Source organism: Oncorhynchus masou, chromosome 33 (genome assembly GCF_036934945.1).
Source record: "Oncorhynchus masou masou isolate Uvic2021 chromosome 33, UVic_Omas_1.1, whole genome shotgun sequence".
Lineage (NCBI taxonomy): Eukaryota > Metazoa > Chordata > Actinopteri > Salmoniformes > Salmonidae > Oncorhynchus > Oncorhynchus masou.
Genome location: NC_088244.1, coordinates 23800476 through 23823817, shown reverse-complemented (window position 1 = coordinate 23823817; position 23342 = coordinate 23800476). Strand labels below are relative to the sequence as shown.

Here is a 23342-nt window from a genome sequence, read left to right as displayed (position 1 = left end):
TTTTAACACTTTTTTTTGGTTACTACATGATTCCATGTGTTATTTCATAGTTTTGATTGTCTTCACTATTATTCTACAATGTAGAAAATAGTAAAAATTAAAGAAAAACCGTTGAATGAGTCCAAACATTTGACTAGTACTGTATGTATTTGCTGAGTTGTATGTTAAGTGCACATAAATATGTGCTAGACTGCGTAGATATAGGGTGTTGCTTTACCACTATATCATATGTCAGTGGCATCACTGTTTTTCTCAGGTTTATTGTGTCTTGCTGCCCTGTGCTGCCAGAGGAAAGTGACATCATTGTCTTCCTCCGATTGCTTGGCATCGATTGGCCCACAGTGCCCATCAGCTGGACCAATAACGAGAGGGAGGGGAACATTTTGGAGGCTTTACAGAATTCCCCGTACAGAGAAAGAGAGGAGACAGATGGAAGAAGAGAGAGTGAAGGAAAGAATACAGATGGAGATAAAGAGGAGATGCTCAGGGTGAACGTGAAGAGGGTGTTTCAGGAGGAGCAGCTGCCAGGGTATGACCCCAGCCTGGGCAGCTGTACAGGTGAGACAAACATTGACCTTTTGACCTGGGGATTGGTTTTAAATGTCTTAACATATGAATAACCCATACAGTGCATTGGGAAAGTATTCAGACCCCTTAACTTTTTCTACATTTTGTTACATTAGACTTATTCTAAGGATGATTAAATAGTTTTTCCCCTCATCAATCTAGACAATACCTTATCACTATAAAGCAAAAACAGTTTCATTTATTATTTTTGCAAATGTGTTAAAAATCACATTTACATAAGTATTCAGACCCTTTACTCAGTACTTTGTTGAAGCAGCTATTATAGCCTCAAGTCTTCATGCTTGGCACACCTGTATTTGGGGAGTTTCTTTCATTCTTCTCTGCAGATCCTCTCAAGCTCTGTCAAGTTGGATGGGGAGAGTCGCTGCAGAGCTATTTTCAGGTCTCCAGAGATGTTTGATCGGGTTCATGTCCGGACTCTGGCTGGCCCATTCAAGGACATTCCCAGACTTGTCCCGAAGCCAATTCTGCGTTGTGTTGGCTGTGTGCTTAGAGTCGTTGTCCTGTTGAAAGGTGAACCTTCACCCCACTGAGGTCCTGAGTGCTCTGGAGCAGGTTTTCATCAAGTTTCTCTGTACATCTTTCCTTTGATCCTGACTAGTCTCCCAGTTCCTGCCGCTGAAAAACATCCCCACAAAATGATGCTGCCACCACCATGCTTCACCATAGGGATGGTGCTAGGTTTCCTCCAGATGTGATGCTTAATAGGCCAAAGAGTTCATTCTTGGTTTTATCAGACAAGAGAATCTTGTTTCTCATGGTCCTTTAGGTGCCTTTTGGCAAACTCCAAGCAGGCTGTTGTATGCCTTTTACTGAGGAGTGGCCTCTGTCTGGCAACTCTACCATAAAGGCCTGATTGGTGGAGGGCTGCAGAGATGGCTGTCCTTCTGGAAGGTTCTCCCATCTCCACAGAGGAACTATAGAGCTCTGTCACAGTGACCATCAGGTTCTTGGTCACTTCCCTGACCAAGGCCCTTCTCCCCTGATTGCTCAGTTTGGCTGGATGGCCAGCTCTAGGAAGTGTCTTGGTGGTTCCAAACATCTTCCATTTAAGAATTATGAAGGCCACTGTGATCTTGGGGATCTTCAATGCTGCAGACATTTTTCTGTACCCTTCCCCAGATCTGTGCTACAACACAATCCTGTCTCGGTGCTCTACGGACTTCCACTGTTAACTGTGGGACCTTATATAGACAGGTGTTGTCTTTCCAAATCATGTACAATCAATTGAATTTACCACAGGTGGACTCCAATCAAGTTGTAAAAACATCTCAAGGATGATCAATGGAAACAGGATGCACCTGAACTCAATGTTGAGTCGCATAGCAAAGGGTCTGATTGTAAATAAGGTATGTTTTTAATTTAATACATTTGCATAGATTTCTACAAACCTGTTTTCACTTTGGATTATGGGGTATTGTGTGTAGATTGAATTATTTTTTCCCCTCATCAATCAATTTTAGAATAGGGCAGTAACTTAACAAAATGTGGAAAAAGGGAAGGGGTTTGAATACTTTCCCGAATGCATTGGTAAATGGTAGGGTCAAATTGCTCAATGAAATGGATTTCTTTCACAGGGAGCAAGGCCTATAGGTCACCTTTAGATATGAAACTTACTTTAATGTAGTTTAGATAAGTAAAACCTACAGAGATTAACAGTCTATAGGAGCAGTCTGTAACCCATAACCCTGTTGATTTGTCCTCAGTGCAAAGGGACAGTGTGTCTCATCTGGCCCAACTGGACAGGGCTTCTGCAGGCTGCACTGTGAGTAACATTTTCTCCCCCCCCAAACTTTAAACATCAAGCTACAGCCGTGTACTACTATAGCTGCTATGTTGTGTATGTTCATACAATACTAAAGAGTATAGGGTCTCATGTTTTTCACATCTCTTATTGACCAAGGTATCCACGGCAACCGCAGTACATGTCACTTCCTGTCAGGATGAGTTCCGTCAGCAGCAGATAGCAATGCTGTGGAGAGCAAGTGGTGCAACAGTGACACAGGTTTGTTTACGGCAACGCATTAACGACCACATGATGACAAACTGTACCTCCCCAGACTAACCAGTAGAGGTGCACCAATTTTTGTAAATGAAAAATACATTTTTGTTGCTCCAACTTTACTTTATCCAAAATCAGTTTATAAATCTATCCTTGCTGCAACCACATATGATCAGTGTTGGGATTCGTTACTTGTAAAATATGACGTATTGCTCGTAACTTTCAATCAAAATAATGTGTTATATTACAATACTACTTTCTGTGCAAGGTAGTGTGTTATGTTACTCCTTCTATTACAAAAACCATCAAATCCCACTTGCCAACAAGGTATGTTGGTCACCGATTTAATAATGCAGAGGATAAAATACTAATGATAGGACAGACATCAAAGCATTTGAATTATTTAACACTAGAATAGCCGTGATGAATACCAATCAGTGTAGATTAAGGGGAGGAGCCGGGTATAGAATGATTTTTAAGCCTTGAGATAATTGAGACGTGGATTGTCTATGTGTGCCATTCAGAGGGTGAATGGGCAAGTCAAAAGACTTTAGTGAACGGGGTAGTAGGTGCCAGACGCACCAGTTTGTACCAAGAATTTCAACGCTGCTGGGTTTCACGCTCAACGATTTCCCGTGTATATTAAGACTGGTCCACTACCCAAAGGACATCCAGCTAACTTCACACAACTGTGGAAAACATTGGTCAACATGGGCCAGCATCCCTGTGGAATGCTTTCGACACCTTGTTGAGTCCATGTCCCCAGAAAAGTGATCCTCTTCTGAGGATAAAAGCAACTGAATATTAGGAAGGTGTTCTTACTGTTTTGTACACTCAGTATATGGTGTATATAGTAATAATATAACGGAATACAATCGAAATAGAATATATTTTTCCCAAACATACTTTTGTCTTGCGAATGCTCACTTGAGAAATGGATGGACTTGCGGTTATCCCAAGAATAAGTGATATTTTGAAAGAGCATTTAGTTTTTTGTTGTTTAGCAAATGTAAGCATTTTGAAAAGCTCAGTATCTGGTCTTTGTAATCATATATAGAAATCAAAATGTCTTACTTGCATGTGACTGTGGAAGGATTCTCAAAGTCGCTTTTTGGTAAAAATACAAAAGTGTGTTTTCCATTTTCCCTGCCTCTGTCAATTCCATGCTGAGCTGTTCATCAGTCTCTTCATTCACAATTTGACAATGTATAAAAATATTGTCAGACAGAACAAGGCCACCTATTAATTTGGAGATTGAATCATTCTAAGAAGAATGAAAATAAAGTGTGATCAGGCCTCACTGTGACAACAATATCCTTTTAAAACACCAACACTTGTGACAGATTTTTTTTCCCAAACCTTTCCGAGAGAGCTTGGACCAGAAGTGTGGACTCAAGTCACATGACTTTGACTGGAGTCTGACTCGAGTTTACTTTAAAAAAAACTTGAGACTTGATTTGGAGCCTAAAACTCGGGACTTTGACTTGAGATGGATGACTTGAAAGTATTTGGCCAGGTTTTTTAACGCTTAGTCACTCATTTTGTGGCACAGAATCTACGTGGATTATTCTCCACGCAGCCAGAGACAATGGCTGTATTTCAAACACATAAAAGACACACCCTCCTCCTCTTACCCTCACCTTATGCCCTTGGGGGAATCACCAAGGCCATCTTTGCCAACGGTCCAAACGATTAGCCAAGTAAAGGAAGTTGGCAACCTAAGCCCCTCAGCCCTCGTTTGTGAGTTTACAATCCTGTTCACTCCGGGGCCTGTAACGCCCCATAATTCAATTTGCGATTATTGTACATTCGCTATGAAAAGTCAGCCAAAATGTAAAACCAACATCAATATGGAGAAGTCGACATACAAGTATAAGTAAATTAGAAACTGCCAATAATGCACATGACAGCACAAACGCGTATCGTGAAAGTAATTATGTTTTTGTTTGGTTAGCTTTTGGAAACATTAGTTAGTGCATACAACTTTTCTATTCTACATTGTCATTTTCGATTTACCTGATATCGTCAAGATGGTTAGCATTCGATGTCTGCGAATGCGTTGTCTTCTAGCCAATATATGAAATGCAATCATAATTGACTCTAACGCATATAAAGCACACACAACAGCTCCCGGTGGTTCCATGATGACTGAAAGTACAACCGTGGGACAAACGAGTGACACATTTCCGGGCAGGGGCGGTCCATTACAAAATGCATTCATTATTCTCGGGCCCTGCAAGTGTCAACTCATCATAAGTCATGATATTCACTTAATTTGAGGGCTGAGGGGAGAGGGTATTTTACATTTTTGGAATGCAGCCAGTATCGTACTTGCAAAAATACCGATTGGCTAGTGAAATACTCTCAGAGCTCTGATTGGACCAGCAAATTGTCAATCACCACAAGTCTGGTGAGTTAGCGCAGTGAGGTTTTGGGGGGTTGCCAGTGTGAAACTGAATGGGGGAAAAATCTATTTTTCTACATATTTTAATAGGCTACATATAGCCAACCATTTGTATTATACCTTTTGCTTATTCAATCTGGTCACTAACCTAGGCCTACAGCATTGCACCAAAATTCTTGTTTCAAAAAATCAAATTTGTGCTTCAGAACAGAAAAGTTGCATGTCTTGATTTGACTTAATATTGCCCATTATAAATTAGGGTGAATTCAGAAAGAGTGGGACATTATATAAACCGAGACAGCTTAATCCTGAGATGTTTATTTCTTGATCTGACAAGAGAAAATCTAAACGGTGGTTACTAAGCCCTTGCAGAGAAACCACATAAAAATCGCATCACTTCCTTAGTGTGACATAGAGGGGGCAGAGCAAGCTTCAAACAGCAAGTTGAATCTTGGTTTCCCTGCGTAGCACACAGTAAGGATCAGTGACAGCTTTCTTCTGTTTTGATGTTAGGGTTATAGTGCACTGTGCTAAATTGTGATGTAAATGTACATACTGGTGCATCAAAATACAAAAAGTTGCCAATATGTTTCAATTTTGTAATTCAGTATTTTTTTAGTTGTCCTGCTTTACCAGCCATAGCTAAAGTGGAGGAGAGAGAGATTACCACAAGAACATGGGAGGAGCCAGCCAGGATCCCCCGGGCCGTGGGATTTTTGTTGACAAACAAGCTCTGTTTTGGTGGTCTCCGGGAAATTTGAATGCATTTTTCCATATGAAATACACAGCGAAATGTCCAGTTGAAAATTTGCCTGCTCTGCCGCAGTCTACCATTTGAAGACTACACATGTAAATGTCACGCCATTTTGTATTTGAGCAATATGATTGGCAGTTCATTCAAGCAGCACCATGGTCCCGATCTACGCGATCCACGCTTTTACTGGCCCGTGCTGGCCATCATTAACGTTGGACCCTGCTCGCGAAAGAAAATATCTTCATGTGCCTGAAAACAATAGGCTGTGGATTTCGACTCCTCGTTAACACATTATATGGGACGTGTAGAAATTAGACTTCAACTACAGCTCACACAACGCACACACACACACACACACACACCAAGGTACCGAGAGGCGGGACATTGCTCACTTTGACTGAGAGCTGCCAGTCCTGTCAATAGATGGCTAGAAGATGCATTTGTTCAGTGGGAGGGGCTCTGCAGACATCTCTGGTGCTACACATAGGATTTTTATTTTTATTTTAGCGTTGTAATTTAAACAATGTCTAATACCTGACATTAATAGTGGAATGATAGTGTTTCACAGTATTACTTACCCTTAGTTTTGTGATTGGCTGTGATATTCTCCTATTGATTTCTCCCAGCTAAGTAGCATCTGTTGTAAAACTGAGAAAGCTGTTCAGACTTTGTGGCTGTGTTCTCTAGCGGAAATTGCTCTGTTGTTTCCTGGTGGCTAAAATCCAACACTGTTCTCTCAATTTCAGTTTTTGAGAAAACAAGCACTGAATAGTGGAGGGGATCATTGTACTATCAAAAAACGAAACTAAAATACCTGGCTGAAATGACTGCAAACAGCGCTTGGGGAAAACACTGACTATCCTCTTCATTTGTTAATGTGGTGCTGTTATGAACACTGTTATTTGAGGGAATTCAGAAAAAGTGGAACACTTTTTGCATTTAAGTATTCTGTAACCTCTTCAGGCATCTGTTCAACATATAAGCCCAACAGATTATGCATTTCTGAAATCCTCAGATGTTTCCTAATCACACAAAATGTAATTTCATTTTCATTGTGGTACAATTAGGACCATAATAATGGTGTCCCAGTTTATCTAACCTGCTGTCTGTCTACCAAATGCAAACTGAAAATATGGTTTTGACTCAGTGTACAGATGGGTGTGTCCTGCCTCCTGTGAATATGATATTAAACATATTTTTTTGTGTGTGATTAGAAAACATCTTTAAGAAATGTATCATGTTGGACTAATGCAAAAAGTGTCCCGCTTATTCTGAATTCACCTTAGTGTTTAACAATCTGCTACGGATGCATCTTTGCCACAACAGTAGCTACCCGGTGATTTCATTTATCATTTTCATATTTGAGAAAGTTTGGGTGGGTTATATACCTCAGTGATGGTTCTGGCTATATGTCTGAAGGTCTCTGGAACATCGCACTACCTTCAACACTTATGGGATGAAGATGTAACATATTCCGACAAATTAATTAGGACATTTGTGAGGAAGAAAAAAACTACAGAGACCGATCAGGCTTTCCATCCAATCCTGCAACCTAGACTGCATACAGGAAGGGCTAGGCATGGGCAACTCCAGTCCTCGGGGGCCTATTGGTGTCACACCTTTGCTCCAGCTAACACACCTGACTCCAGTAATCAACTATTCATGCTCTTCAGTTTAGAATATAATTGGTTTATTCAGCTGTGTTTGCTAGGGATCGGGAAAAGTGTGACAACACTCTGGCTACCAAGGACTGGAGTTGCCCATCCCTGTGGTAGGCCTCTGGATTCCAGAGAAGTGATATGATATCCCTGGTTGATATTGACTGCTAACATGAATGACTTGCAGTTGATTTCTGTAACTTGCATTTTGAAGATGCATCCCCATTTATGGCTGTAATGACAGGCTTCATTTGCATAGGGACTGCATGTGCGTGTGCAGGGTCGCAAGCTTTGAACCACTCCTTTTTGCAGGTCACGGGTCAAAGTTTGAAAACCACTGAGCAAGCAAACAGATTGCTGATTTGCTGTACAGCTATAGAACCGGGTGCAGTGCAAATGCCAAATTGTAGGGAGAGCGGATTGCCATAAATGAGTATGCAGCTCCAAAAATGGTTTGGTGATCAAGTATATGAACCATTTACTTTGTAAGCTCACCAGCAATGGTGCATCAAGGAACAATTACTAGCATAGGCCTTCTGGTCTTTTGGTATGTCAAAATTGCTTGATTGTTAAAATGTATTATTACCTAATCAAAATCGAATGAAAAGGTCTGTCTGGTAGCCTCAAATGATTTCAGACAACTTGTTACAACTGGACTGGACTGGACTTGACTTGCTTAGAATGCACAACGTGGGGCCTCCCGGGTGGCACAGTGGTCCAGGGCACTGCATCGCAGCGCTAGCTGTGCCATCAGAGACTCTGGGTTCGTGCCCAGGCTCTGTCGCAGCCGGCCACGACCGGGAGGTCCGTGGGGCAACGCACAATTGGCCTAGCGTCGTCCGCGTTAGGGAGGGTTTGGCCGGTAGGGATGTCCTTGTCTCATTGCGCACCAGCGACTCCTGTGGCGGGCCGGGCGCAGTGCACGCTAACATATCTGTGATATGTAACCACACTTTTCCACCAAGCCACCATCTGATCCAACAGGTCCCAGATGTGCTCAATAGGATTGAGATCCAGGCTCTTCGCTGGCCATGGCAGAACACCGGCATTCCTGTCTTGCAGGAAATCATGCACAAAACGAGCAGTATAGCTGGTGGCATTGTCATGCTGGAGGGTCATGTCAGGATTAGTCTGCAGGAAGGGTACCACATGAGGGAGGAGGACGTCTTCCCTGTAACACACAGCGTTGAGATTGCCTGCAATGACAACAAGCTCAGTCCGATGATGTGAAACACTGCCCCAGACCATGACGGACCCTCAACCTCCAAATCGATCCCGCTCCAGAGTAGGCCTTGGTGGAACGCTCATTCCTTCGACGATAAACCCGAGTCTGACCATCACCCCTGGTGAGACAAAACCGCAACTCGTCAGTGAAGAGTACTTTTTTTCCAGTCCTGTCTGGTCCAGCGATGGTGGGTTTGTGACCATAGGTGACTTTGTTGCCGGTGATGTCTGGTGAGGACCTGCCTTACAGCAGGCCTACAAGCCCTCAGTCCAGCATCTCTCAGACTATTGCGGACAGTCTGAGCACTGATGGAGGGATTGTGCGTTCCTGGTGTAATTCGGGCAGTTGTTGTTGCCATCCTGTACTTGTCCCGCAGGTTTGACGTTCGGCTGTACCGATCCTGTGCAGGTGTTACACGTGGTCTGCCACTGCGAGGACGATCAACTGTCTGTCCTGTCTCCCTGAACCGTGGTCTTAGGCATCTCACAGTACGGACATTACAATTTGGCCACATCTGCGGTCCTCATGCCTCCTTGCAGCATGCCTAAGGCACATTCACGCAGATGAGCAGTGACCCTGCGCATCTTTCATTTGGTGTTTTTCAGAGTCAATAGAAAGGCCTCTTTAGTGTCCTAAGTTTTCATAACTGTGACCTTAATTGCCTACCGTCTGTAAGCTGTTAGTGTCTTAACGACTGTTCCACAGGTGCATGTTCATTAATTGTTTATGGTTCATTGAACAAGCATGGGAAACAGTGTTTAAACCCTCTACAATGAAGATCTGTGAAGTTATTTGGATTTTTATGAATTCTCTTTGAAAGACATGGTCCTGAAAAGGGGACGTTTCTTTTTTTGTTTATGTTAAAAGGCCTCGTTTCTATCAAATTCATGCTGTAACTCAACTTCTCATGTTGTCTTATAAATTGATTGCTCAAAGTAACCTTTTTTTTCCCGCCCCCTCTTTTACTTGATCTGTTTCTTAGAGGCATCTTGTTTGTGGACCAATGAAGACACCTGGAGCTCACCTCAGTGCTGCCCAGTACCTTCAGTAACATCTACTTTTCTCATTTTGATTCAGCTTTCGTCCCCGTAATTATCACTTTTCTCTGCTGTTTGCTCTAATGTAGCCTATTGAGATCTCATCGAGCCACTGTGTGTGTGTCTGTCTCATTGGCTCCTTGTTCACCCTGTCCTACAGACTGAGAAGAGTGCAGATGAAGGAGGCCTCAGAGATGGAGTATGGAGAACAAGTCGAAGGTGAGTCTTCTAAATGTGTCTGAACTCTGTAGCATGTGTATGATCAGGGACTGTTGTGGTATGTGATCTCCCTCCTTGGACTTAACACTTCTATTACAACTCCAAATACTGTTTCAGACCAAACTTGGGATGACATCATCAAGGTCTTGACCTCAGCCACAGTGAGGTTTGAGCTGCTCTCAACAGTCCATACGAGCCCGGTGAGTCTTAGGAGCTGTTTGAGAGAGAGACTCACTTCTTGGAGCTAGTGCGCGCATGCACACACCGATAATCGTGTGTGTATTTTGATTTATTAGGATTCTCATTAGCCATTGCCAATGGAGACAGCAAGTCTTACTGGGGTCCGATATATCATAAATACATTAGACAAAGGATTTAACAATTTACATACACACTACATGTTCAAGTTTTTAAATGTATCTATCAGTTACACATACAAGTCTAATGGTTTTAAATGACTGTTTTGTATTGTCTGGAAACTCACTTGTAGAATTCGCTTGCAGTAGGTCTCTTAAAAAAAGAGAAGCCATGATTAACCAGGGTGCCTAGTTATTCTTCTTTTGTTGATATCAGGTAACTTGCAACCTAACCCTGGCCCTGATATGCAATGTCTCCAAACCCCCTCTGATTTTAAATCAAGATCTGGTTTTGGTATTTTCCATTTAAATGTACGCAGCCTGTTGTCACAAATTGATGGGGTTAGGATTTGGGCTAAATCAATCGATGCTGATGTAATTGTGTTTTCTGAAACCTGGCTCAGCAAGTCTGTTTTTGATAAGGATATTTGTATAAGTGGTTACAATGTTTATCGCACTGATCGGGTTAAGAAGTTGGGGGTGTGGCTATATATGTCAAATCTCAATTCCCTGTAACTGTGGCAAAGTCTGAAACTATTTGTAAACAGTTGGAATTTCTTGCTTTGAATATTGAGGTTTCAAAGGGTCTCTCTATAACTGTTATTGGCTGTTATAGACCCCCCTCTGCTCTCTATGACTGTGATTGGCTGTTATAGACCCCCCTCTGCTCTCTATGACTGTTATTGGCTGTTATAGACCCCCCTCTGCTCTCTATGACTGTGATTGGCTGTTATAGACCCCCCTCTGCTCTCTATGACTGTGATTGGCTGTTATAGACCCCCCTCTGCTCTCTATGACTGTGATTGGCTGTTATAGAGCCCCCTCTGCTCTCTATGACTGTGATTGGCTGTTATAGACCCCCCTCTGCTCTCTATGACTGTGATTGGCTGTTATAGACCCCCCTCTGCTCTCTATGACTGTGATTGGCTGTTATAGACCCCCCTCTGCACTCTATGACTGTGATTGGCTGTTATAGAGCCCCCTCTGCTCTCGGTGATGCATTTTCTTCTCTGACGCACATTATGTCTAAACTTCTTTTCCGGTGAAATGATCTTGATTGGTGATCTCAATTGGTGTTGATTAAAGCCGGTGTCTGATTATTTAAAAATGTTTTGTAATTCTATGAATCTTACCAAGTTGATTAACTCCCCCACTTGCCCAAATCTTAAATGCCCAGATAAATCTACCCTGACTTATTTGATATTGACAAATGTTCCACATAAATATTCTGCGATTGTTGTTTTTTGTAATGATTTAAGTGACCATTGTGCTGTTGTTGCTGTTAGAAATACTAAGGTCCTAAGACAAACCCACGTTTTAAGAGAAATCTGAAGTGTTTTAATGAGCAGGCTTTCTTTCATGATTTGTTTTATTTTGACTGGAGTAAGATTGAGCTTATCCCTGATGTGGAAACTGCCTGGAAATTCTTTCATGATGTTTTTTTTCCAAAGGGTAAACAAACATGCCCCATTCCGCAGGTTCAGGGTTAAAGGGCGGGTTAATCCATTGTTTTCTTCTAAGCTGTCTTGTATTTTTCACGACCGTAATCTAGCCTGGGCTAAAGCAAGGAAATCCTGTTCAGATGCTGATTGACTTATTTTTAGGCAGTTACGAAACAAGTGTCTTTTCTTCTCAGGAAGGCCAAATCTGAATATTTTGTCTGTTACCACTGATAACCTGAATGACCCTAAAGTTTTAGAAGGCTATTACGTCTATGTCTGGTCATGTTAATGAATTACCGCCATGTGTATTGAAGGACTCTGTTGCTTATATGACACAACTGAAATGCTGAATTGTTTCAATGAGCACTTTGTATCATCTGGTAAGCTGTCTCTGTACAACCCTGTGTGGATGAACCAGTGAGAGCTGGTCAAACTTTTAGCTTTTTGCCATTCTCAGTGCAGGTGGTACATAAAGCCCTGAAATCCTTAGATCAGCCGGCAGGTCCTGATCTTTTGGATCCCTGCTTTTTAAATCTGGCAGTTGATTTCATAGCTGAACCACTTACATATCTGTTCAATCTAACCCTGGAATGTAATGAAAAAGGGGGAGATCCAACCCTTTTAAATAATTATAGGTCACTCTCAAAGTGGTCACCCCTGGTGAAAATGCTTGAAACCCTTGTGAGTGAACAGCTAAAATAGTTTTTATTTACTAACTCCATTTTATCAATGTATCAATCGGGCTTCAGGGAGAAGCATAGCACAATTACAGCAGCCATGACTGTTTTAAATGATATCACTGAAGCCCTTGACAAAAAACAGCACTGTGTCTCACTTTTTATTGATCTCTCTAAGGCATTTGATCATGCTATACTAAGGCAGATGTTGTCGAGTGTAGGTCTTTCAGAGCATGCAGTTGCATGGTTTGCTAACTATCTGTCTGATAGAACTCAGTGCTCTCAATTTGAAGGGCTTATGTCTGTTAAATTGTCTGTCTTTAATGGTGTGCCCCAAGGCTCTGTACTTGGTCCTCTCTTATTCACTATTTATATAAATGATTTAGACAAAAATGTCAAATGCGCAACTTCATTTTTATGTTGATGATACTGTTATTTAGTGTTGTGCCTCATCTCTTACAAAAGCTTTCCAGAACGTGCAAACTGCTTTTTATACTGTTCAACATACCTTGTGTCAATTGAAGCTTATCCTCAACAATGACTAAACTATGGGTGTTTTCTAAAGCAAGAAATAGACCTCTGAACCTTTCACCTACTACTACCTGTCAGGGCAAGGAGGTATATCTTGGAATTTTAATTGAAGACGGCCACTGTTTTAAATTGCATATTCAACAACTTACAAAAAATTGAAGCTGAAATTGGGATTTTATTTTAGGAATAAGGCCTGTTTTTCTTTTGAAGCCAGAAGGAGGCTAGTATCAGCTACATATATACCTATACTGAACTATGACCACATGTTATATATGAATGCTTCTGCTCAGTGTTTGAGATCAATTGACAGCCTTTACCATGGCACTTTGAGACACCACTGCACTTTGTATACCAGTGTTGGCTGGCCTTCTCTAGTCAATCATAGGCTCACTCTGGTATACTTTTATTTACAAAGCCATTTTGGGTTTACTACCTATTTTTATTTGGGCATTTTTTATTGTTCAGAAATGTGGTGGGCACTCTCTTCGTTCGCTGGACTTTGTCCTGCTAACTGTTCCAAATGTCCCAACTGAAATTGGTAAAAGGGCTTTTATGTACTCTGCACCATCGTCTTGGAACGCCTTACAAAATACTTTTAAACTGGAAGAACTTGTCCCGATTTGGTATTTTTAAATCACTGATGCTTGAGACTGATTCCCTGGCATGTCAATGTTTTTAATTTTCTGTTTTTGATTTTGTTATACTGTTGTGAATCCTATGGTTTTTACTAGATTACTTGTAGTTTTTCATGTTGTTTGTCTGTCATTTTTGTAATGACTTGGTGCTGCCTATCTTGGCCAGGACGCTCTTGAAAAAGAGATTTTAAATCTCAATGTGCCCTTCCTGGTTAAATAAAGGTTAAATTAAAAAAATACATGTCAGTACATACACACACCCAGTGGCGATTTTAGCATGTAAATCTTGGTGGGGCAAAAAATAACATGTGGGATGCATGCCAGCAAAGCCACTACACAACACTAACCAATACATTAATTGCACTATAACGGTGAGAAACGGTGCCCACAAACTGTTAGGGCTTACATAAAGCTGTCCCAACAGCAGTCCCAACACTTTACCACTGCTACAGTTCATTTAGCCTCATATACTGCCTTTTAAAGAAACATAGCTGATATGGCTGACTTGCTTTAACAAATGTGGTTTCTACTGACAATTGAGATGTACAAACTATGTCACAAGGGCACGACAAGTGAATAAGAGGCCGTCCGTAATTTCAATGAAGACCTTAATGAGGGAGCTCGGACAGACGTAGTCAATATAACTATTTGTTCATCACTTTTGAAATGTACAGCGACAGAATTTAGATCATGGGCCGTTCATACATATAATCAGAAATGAAAGCTCTTACAATATTCAATGATTACTTTTCTCTAAAACAGGTTATAGGCAAACAAGCCCACACCGGCCACGAACGATAGGTTTACACTACCACGTTGGTGAAAATTGGCCAAATTATTAGTGTGAGGCACATGAGCTACTAACGGCTTACTACACAACACTCACTTAACATTACTTTAGCTACAGTATACATATCCCTCTGGTATCCTATATAATTTATGGAGCTGCATAAGACATTTTTGGACTCACGTTGTGATGTGCTTGAACAGGAAAGGGGCGTGGCGGTCCTTCGTGGGCAAATTGTCATCAAAGAGAAAGATATTTTCCCAGTCGTAGCTCGTTTTTCACGAGTTCTAAGTTGTCTTGAACTCAGTTAGCCACTGATTCCTTCCCAAACCACTCATTGTTGAATTTGCTATTTCCAACTTGTGTAATGTTTATGGCCGATGAGCACCGATATGTTTTGTCTCTAATTTCTCTTCATATGACAAGGATCGAAAAGGATTTGTTTGTCGACTTGATTCATGGTGACGACTGCTAGTTTGCTAGCTAATATTTTGATATTTTGATGTTCACATGATCAGTCCAATCAAAGCTACAGTAGATATAACGTGATTTGATGTCATTCTATCTGTGGCCTGTGACCTTGAGCCTTCTTGGATGGGTACTTCTAATGTAAACATATGGCAGAACCCAAGGAGCTAAAATGTTCGGTCTCTAACCTTAAAATTGGGGATGATGTACTGTGCCATGAGTGATAGAAAACTGAGCCAATCAGGCACAATGCTCCATTTTCTGCTGGCTTGCCCCACCACCGAAAGCCCTGAGCTAGGCTGGAACACCTGCATTTTGGAGCTGCCTTACTCAAGAAAGCAAAAAAGAGACCAGGTTTGTATGCAGCTTTATTAACTCAATGTAAATGTGCCATGAGGTGTTTCTTTCTTTGTTGTTTGATACCAGGTTTGCTGTTCACTTCCGCTATATAAGATGGAAGGGAGTTCCATTCAATCATGGCTCTGTATAATACTGTATGTTTCCTTTAATTTGTTCTGGACCTGGGGACTGGGAATAGACCCCTGGTGGCATGTCTGGTGGGGTAAGTGTGTGTGTCAGTGGTGTGTGTAAGTTGACTATGCAAACCATTTAGGATTTCCTACACATTGAATGTTTTTATAAAAACAAGAAGTGGGGGGATCACGTGACCCTTGAATGAGTTGGCCGCATGAACTAAGAGTTCCGCACAAGTAGTTTCCTCCACTTCAAGTTAAAACTCCTTTTAGCTTTAGTCAAAAGTTATGGCGGCTACAAAAGGCCATATTACAGGTGACATTTTTACCCGGTCTCGAGCATTAGCGGCAGAAAAAGCCTCCAAGAAGCAGCTTGTTTCAGAAAAATCTAGCGCCAGTAGCAAGAGGACCCGTTCCCCCACGAGGCCCAACCTCGCACTTTGTCGAAGACATCCTTTCTGAGCTGAGATCACAACGTACAGAACTCAACATCAAATTAGATGGCATTAACTCTCTCAGCTCAGTGCGATAGGGGGCAAAGTGACAACCCTGGAAAATGCTTTGCCTGACCTCAACAACAAGAACCATCAACTCGGGGCACCTGGATGAGGCAGGCAAATCCTATCCATGGAAAACTCACTGACAGACGCCATGGAAACAATAGCATATGCTAAAAAGGAAATAGAGCATCTGGGAAAGAAAACAGGACCTGGAAAACGGGGCAAATGAATAATTGTGTTATGTTAAATCTGGGCGAAAAAGAAGAGGGAAACATGCCACTGATCCGCCACCTGCAAGACAAACTTCCCGAGTGGCTCCACACAGGCCCATTGAACTCAAGAGAGCTCACCGAGCACTGAGGCTCCCACCAGCAGCCAGACAACCACCTCGCCCAATCACCATACGTTTCCTGAGATTTACTGACAAGGAACGAGTCCTACAGGTGGCGAAAATCATCACCATTACAGTGGTAAATGCCAAACTCACTTTACACCATGACCTGTGAGATGGAATATGCCGACACACAATTTGGCCTAGCGTCGTCTGGGTTAGGGAGGGTTTGGCCGGTAGGGATAGCCTTGGCTCATCGCGCACCAGTGACTCCTGTGGCGGGCCGGGCTAACAAAGTTTGCCAGGTGCACGGTGTTTCCTCCGACACATTGGCTTCCGGGTTGGATGCGCGCTGTGTTAAGAAGCAGTGCGGCTTGGTTGGGTTGTGTACCGGAGGACGCATGACTTTCTCTCCCGAGCCCGTACGGGAGTTGTAGCGATGAGACAAGATAGCAGCTACTAAAACAATTGGATACCACGAAATTGGGGAGAAAAAGGGCTAAAAAAATATACCCACTTTTTTTATTATTATTTGTCGTTCTCAATTTCACATAGGCCCCCACCATCGATTATGACACACTTACAGACCTAACGAGAAGCTCAATTTTATGCCTATGGCCTTATCCTGTTGATATTACATTTTAATAAAAACAAACAACTTATCCTATACATCCCTCTTTAGGATTTGCCCCAACATTTCTGTTTTATTTGGTCCAAACGATTAGCCCTACGTCCCTTGTGGGAGGTATATGTAGACTGGGCTATTGATTTAAAAAAAAAATGTATGTGGTCTAGACTAGGGCTATGTTGTCATTTACTCAATGAGGAGAGGATGAGGCATTTCTTTGGTGGGGAGGGGGAGACGTTTTGCGTTGCTAACTTTTTCTTTTTTCGGAACACAGAATTGAGACTGAGCGGGGGGGGGTAATAGATCGAACGGGATATGTTGAGTTGTTCTGGGAACTCGTCTGGGGTGTTCAGAGATGGTTCTGTTATGTACACCATTTATTTTTATTTTATGTGATTGCAGCTGTAACTGTAAGCTGTATTATCCACCTTTACCCAGAGATGACTTGCACTAAAGTTCGATTACTGTTCGATGACAATGACTAGTACCTTAAATCTATTGACATGGAACTGCCATGGTCTAGGTCATGCAATAAAACAGAAAAAGATACTATGTGCTCTAAAAATGGAAAAACCAGACATTGCACTATTACAAGAGACACACCTTTTGTGATGCCAAACTTTGGACTGGTGTATTTCTCATCTTTCAAATCAAACAGTAGAGGTACAGCCATAATTATCCATAAGAATGTTTCCATTTATAATTAACAAAACCATATCTGATCCGGAGGGGAGATTTATTTTGATAACTGGATCAATGTATGGGCAACCCTGTTCAATGAGCATTGTGTTTCCTTTGGAGTGCTGGCTGGAGATTTTAATTGTACCCTCTACCCAACCATGGACAAATCAACTCAAGTCCCCACCACAAATGCTAGATCTGCAAAGATGTTTAACTCTCTTACTAAAGAGATGGGACTGATAGATATCTGGACAGAGACTAATAGCTCATCTATGGACTATACATCCTACTCTAATGTCCATAACACCTACTCCCGTATAGATTACAAGAGTTTCATTCAGCCACGTGTACAATCGGACCCATAGCACTTTCAGATCACGCCTTTGTCCACCTCCGCTTTGACCTCTGCAAAAACATTCCGAGGTCAAAGAGCTGGAAATTCAACACCTCCATGTTATCAAACGAAGCGTTCCGTACATTGGTAACTACATGGATAGACAACTTCACACAAGACAACAAAGACTTTTCTCCGGCCACAATGTGGGACGCAGCCAAAGCCACACCAAGAGGTCATCTACTTGCATATGCTTCCTCTAATAAAAAAGCAATGGAAGCACACAGGCTAGATCTTGAGGGAGCTGGAACACTGAAAAAGTACATAAACAATCCCCAGACAGCACCTCCTGGAGTCAACTTAAAGCAGCCAAAGCCAAACTGAACTTGGACTATACTCAGAAGATAATTATTATGTTTTGACCACAAACCCAATGTCTCTTTTAAATGTAACCATTGCAATCATTGCAGTAATATTGTACAGAAGAAGTATTTTGTTGACACAGCTTCCTAAATGGAGTATTACGTCAAGCATTTCATTAACTGTGAAACCACTCATGTCATCTAGATTGGAATGTCCACCGTGCAAGGTGTTCTACATTGGACGGATAAAGAGACGCCTTCAAGACTGCTTAGCGGAACACAAGTATACCATACGGGTAGGCAATGAAGACTACCCCATGGCAAGGCACTACAAGTCCCTACACCATGGCAACCCTGCCTCCCTACAAGCTATGGGTATTGATCATATTCCAACCTCTATTAGAAAAGGGACCGTCTTAAACAGTTAAACCAGAGGGAAAGTTTTTGGATTTACAAACTACAGGCCACTAAATACCCTGATTTGAATGAAGATATGGATTTACAAACTACAGGCCACTAAATACCCTGGTTTAAATGAAGATATGGATTTACAAACTACAGGTCACTAAATACCCTGGTTTAAATGAAGATATGGATTTACAAACTACAGGTCACTAAATAACCTGGTTTAAATGAAGATATGGATTTACAAACTACAGGTCACTAAATACCCTGGTTTAAATGAAGATATGGATTTACAAACTACAGGCCACTAAATACCCTGGTTTAAATGAAGATATGGATTTCTCACCCTTCCTGTAGGGTCGTGATGGGTCCATTTGCTGTCATCTAGTGGACATTTTGCTCAATTGCCCTCAGCTATGGTTCGACTGTTCATGTTTTGCTGTGTTCTAGTGTACTATGGAATATGTAGCTTTCTTATTCTTGACACTTCTCCCAGTCATATTTAAGGTTAGAACTAACCTTTTAGTGTTCTGATACTTCTAGCTTGGAGTTGTATTATTATGATAACATAGCCACAGTATTTCACCTTTTTAATGTGTATAGTATTGCTTACTAGGTGTGTCCAATCAATTGTATAACCACCACTTCTTCCAATTAGGGCCAATTGAAAAGCTGTTAAGAAGAGGACCTTGTATTCCTTTTTTTGTTCTCCCTGACGAAGGCCATGCAGCCGAACCGCGTCGGTAAAAAAAACCAAAAAAAAAAAACGTTGTTTCTATTGAGCATGCCATACTAATAAAGGCATTTTAGTCAATTATAAGAGGAGTGCCTTGGTCTTCCTTTCTTTTTGATGAACTTGGACTATGCTCGGGAGATTCATTTATTGTTTTACCAAACAGAAATGAGTATAGCAATAGGCCCAGTAGATTGTTTGCTTACCAATTTAAAAAAAGAGCAGCAGAGGACGAGGTCACATATGACCCAAAAAAGATCAATTTAAGTTTTCATGATTTTTACTGCAAACTATATACTTCTGAGAGAGAACACACAGAGGCAGAACTCCACTCCTTCCTAGAGGGAATCTCGCTACCTAAACTATCAGAGACCGACCAAGAAGATCTCAACTCCCCCTTCACTCCTGAGGAGAAGCTGGAGGAAACTACCTCCATGCCACCTAATAAGTCCTCAGGCCCAGATGGATTTCCAAAAGTTCTACAAAGCTTTTTGGCCCCAGTTTAGCCCTATTTTCATGCCAATGCTGGATGATTTTTGCAAAAACTGAGTTCTCTTAGACTCTATGCACACAGCTCGCATTACAGTGTTGCTCAAAAAAGGCAAGGACACTATCCTGCTCGTCCTTCCGGCCCATAAGCTTGTTGGATTTCGACTACAAAATCATTACCAAATTGCTTGCCAAAAGACTAACCACTCTTCTTCCCAAAATAATAAAGGCGGAGCAAACTGGATTTATTAGAGACAGGTACTCTTCTGATAATATTCACTGGATGCTGAGAAGGAGTTTGACAGGATGGAGTGGAGCTTTCTGTTCTCAGTCTTAAAGTTCAATATGGGCACAAACTTTATTAAATGGATTAAGTCCCTATACTCTAATCCAAATGCCATGGTGACTACTAACGGACTGAACTCTGACAGATTCCCTTTGGGACGGGGCACAGGACGAAGGTGCTCGCTGTCCCCCCTGCTCTACTTGTTGGGGGCGGAGCCTCTGGCATAGTTGATAAGGAGCAATCCAAGTATAAGTATATCCTTCTTGCTACAGCACAAGATTTCACTCTACGCGGATGATGTCTTGCTCTACATATCTAACCCTGAGAAATCCCTCCCATTTTAGACACAATTGCTGAGTATGGCAAGTTTTCAGGATATAAGATACATTTTAACAAATCCACTGTTTGCCCTCTCAATCTTACCAGCTCTATGAAGACACTCTGTCCGTTCCAATGGAAGACACAGGCATTTCAATACCTTGGGATCTTCGTAACACCAGATCTTAATAGCCTTTTCAAGGAAAATGATCTCCTACTCCTGGATCGAATCAAGAACGATCTCCAAACCTGGATCTCCCAATTAGCTTAGTCAGAAGAATTAATGTCATCCGTATGAACATCCTCCCTAGATTGAACTATTTGTTTCAAATGCTCCCATGCTATCTCCCAGTTTCCTTTTTCAAAAAAACTAACCAAAGCATCACCAAATGTATATGGGGCAATAAAAAAACTTAGGAGCAAGTTCTCCACTCTATCGAAACCTGAATATAAGGGTGGTCTTGCCCTTCCCTCCCTTCAATTGTACTACTGGTCTGCCCAAATCCGCAACATGCTAACATGGATCACAAACAGACAAGAGTCAACGTGGATTCAGATAGAAGCCCAATCCTGAGGTTCATTGCCCCTAAGCTCAATTATATAAATTAATAACTTTAGTGAAGTGGGCAACATAGCCAAAACCTTTGTGATTTAGAGCACCCTACTAGCGTGGAGGGACTGTAAGAAATACCTGGGCATTTCCTCCCAAATATGTTCTCACTCGCCTATAGTATGCAACCCAGACTAGCCAAAAGCCCTGAGTGATGACACCTTTAATCTTTGGCATACTCTAGGAATCGGGACCTTTTCAGACCTATGTCAGAAAACCACTACACTGAAATCCTTTCAAGAGCTCTGCAGTGAATTCAATGTGCCAAGATCCATTTTTAAAAAATCTTCAAATTAGACATGTCATTTCTTTATTTACTTCCAAGAGGAGGTGTAGAGCTCAGCTGAATGAAGCTGAAACCCTTCTTGCTACAGCACAATCCATTACAGGCAAAATCTCCTATATCTACAGACTCCTTTCTGAGAAAGGGGGCTCCTCCCTTTACTCCTTTGAAAATAATCTGGGAAAAGGACCTTGGTCTGACTGTTAGTGATGAGTTATGGGCGGAGGTTTGCGAAAGGGTATACTGCTCCTCTACCAATGTAAAAATGAAGACTCTAATTACACATTTTATTACACTCCTTTGAGACTCCATAGAATGAAAACAGACATTTCTCCTAACTGTAAAAGATGTACCTCTGAAAGTGGAACCTATATGCATGTATTTTGGAGCTGTAGAGAGATTGCCAGATTTTGGAAATCTATACATACTGCTGCACAGAAAATACTAGAGGTACAGTTTGATATGACCCTGTGTCTTCTTAATGCCCAGCAGGGCTTTGTTCTTGATCCTGACTGAAAATTTGTTTGACTATCACATACTTTGCTAAGAAATGTGTTATTCTATTGTGGGCTTCTAATACTTCTCCTACATTTAAAATGTGGATTGACCAGATTGTTGACTTTCTCCCTCTTGAAAAGCTCACTTATGACCTCCACAAGAGACAGCCCAAGTTTGATAGACTCTGGTCTCCACTACTCAACAATATTTCAAATTGGACAGAGTGAATGGGGTGATTAGGGAAATGTTGTGTAAGGTGCTGTAAAAACAAACGAATTATTTGTTTGTCGTCTCCGCTAAGGCTGGAAATAGATAAAGAACCTTGATAGTGCTGCTGCAAGTTTATTTATTTTTAAAAGATTTTTAGAATTTATTGTTATTTTTTTAAGTCGGTCACATCAGTGAATGTGGAATGTGTTTTGTTGGTTGATTTGAAAAACAAGACAACTTAATAAAACTTTAAATTGAAAAAAACCCACAAAAAAACAAGAAGTGATGCAGTCAGTGTTTCCTCAACTCTTAGCCAAGAGAGACTGGCATGCATAGTATTAATATTAGCCCTGAAGAGCAAGACGTGCCACTCTGTTCTGGTTCAGCTGCAGCCGAACAGGGTCTTTATTTGCAGCACTTGACCATATGACTGGACAATAATCAAGATAAGACAAAACTAGAGCCTGTAGAACTTGCTTTATGGAGTGTGGTGTCAAAAAAGCAGAGCATCTCTTTATTACGGACAGACCTCTCCCCATCTTTACAACCATTGAATCTATACTGGACAAAAATATACATGCAACAATTTCAAAGATTTTACTGAGTTACAGTTCATATAATGTCGATTGACCTAAATTCATTAGGCCCTAAACTATGTATTTCACATGACTGGGCAGGGGCGCAGTCATGGGTGGGCCTGGGAGGGCATAGACTCACCCACTTGGGAGCCAGGTCTAGCCAATCAGAATTTAGTTTTTCCCAACAAAAAGGCTTTATTACAGACCGAAATACTCCTTTGTTTCATCGGCTGTTTGGGTGGCTGGTCCCAGACGATCCCGCTGGTTTAGAAGCGGGATGTAGAGGGCCTTTGCTGGGGTGGTTACACATGGTCTGCGGTTGTGAGGCCGGTTGGGCGTACTGCTAAATTCTCTAAACTGTGTTGGGTGCGGCTTATGGTAGAAATTAACATTCAATTCTCTGGCAACTGCTCTGGTGGACATTCTTGCAGTCAGCATGCCAATTGCACGCTCCCTCAACTTGAGACATCATCTGTAGCAATGTGTTGCTCTGAGGAAGGCCGCAAGGCTGATACGTAAAGCTTATTAAAGAGCATTGATACTATCGAGCAGTGTGCAGGTTTCTTCTTTTTTTCTCGTGTGACAAAACGGCACATTTTAGAAATGCCTTTATAGTTCCCAGCACAAGTAATGCTCATGCTGTTTAATCAGCTTCTTGATATGCCATGCCTATCAGGTAGATGGATTACTTTGGCAAAGGAGAAATGTTCACTAACGGGTGTAAACAAATTTGTGCACATTTTTTGAGAAATAAGCTTTTCGTGCATATGGAAAATTTTGTTATCTTTTATTTCAGCTCATGAAACTTTACATGTTGTGTATATATTTTTGTTCAGTATA

General features: G+C 41.5%; 1 pseudogene; it reads left to right on the top strand.

The window, feature by feature from the left end:
- Nucleotides 1-23342, top strand: part of LOC135527543 (DALR anticodon-binding domain-containing protein 3-like) — a 35788-nt pseudogene that overhangs the window by 5282 nt on the left and 7164 nt on the right.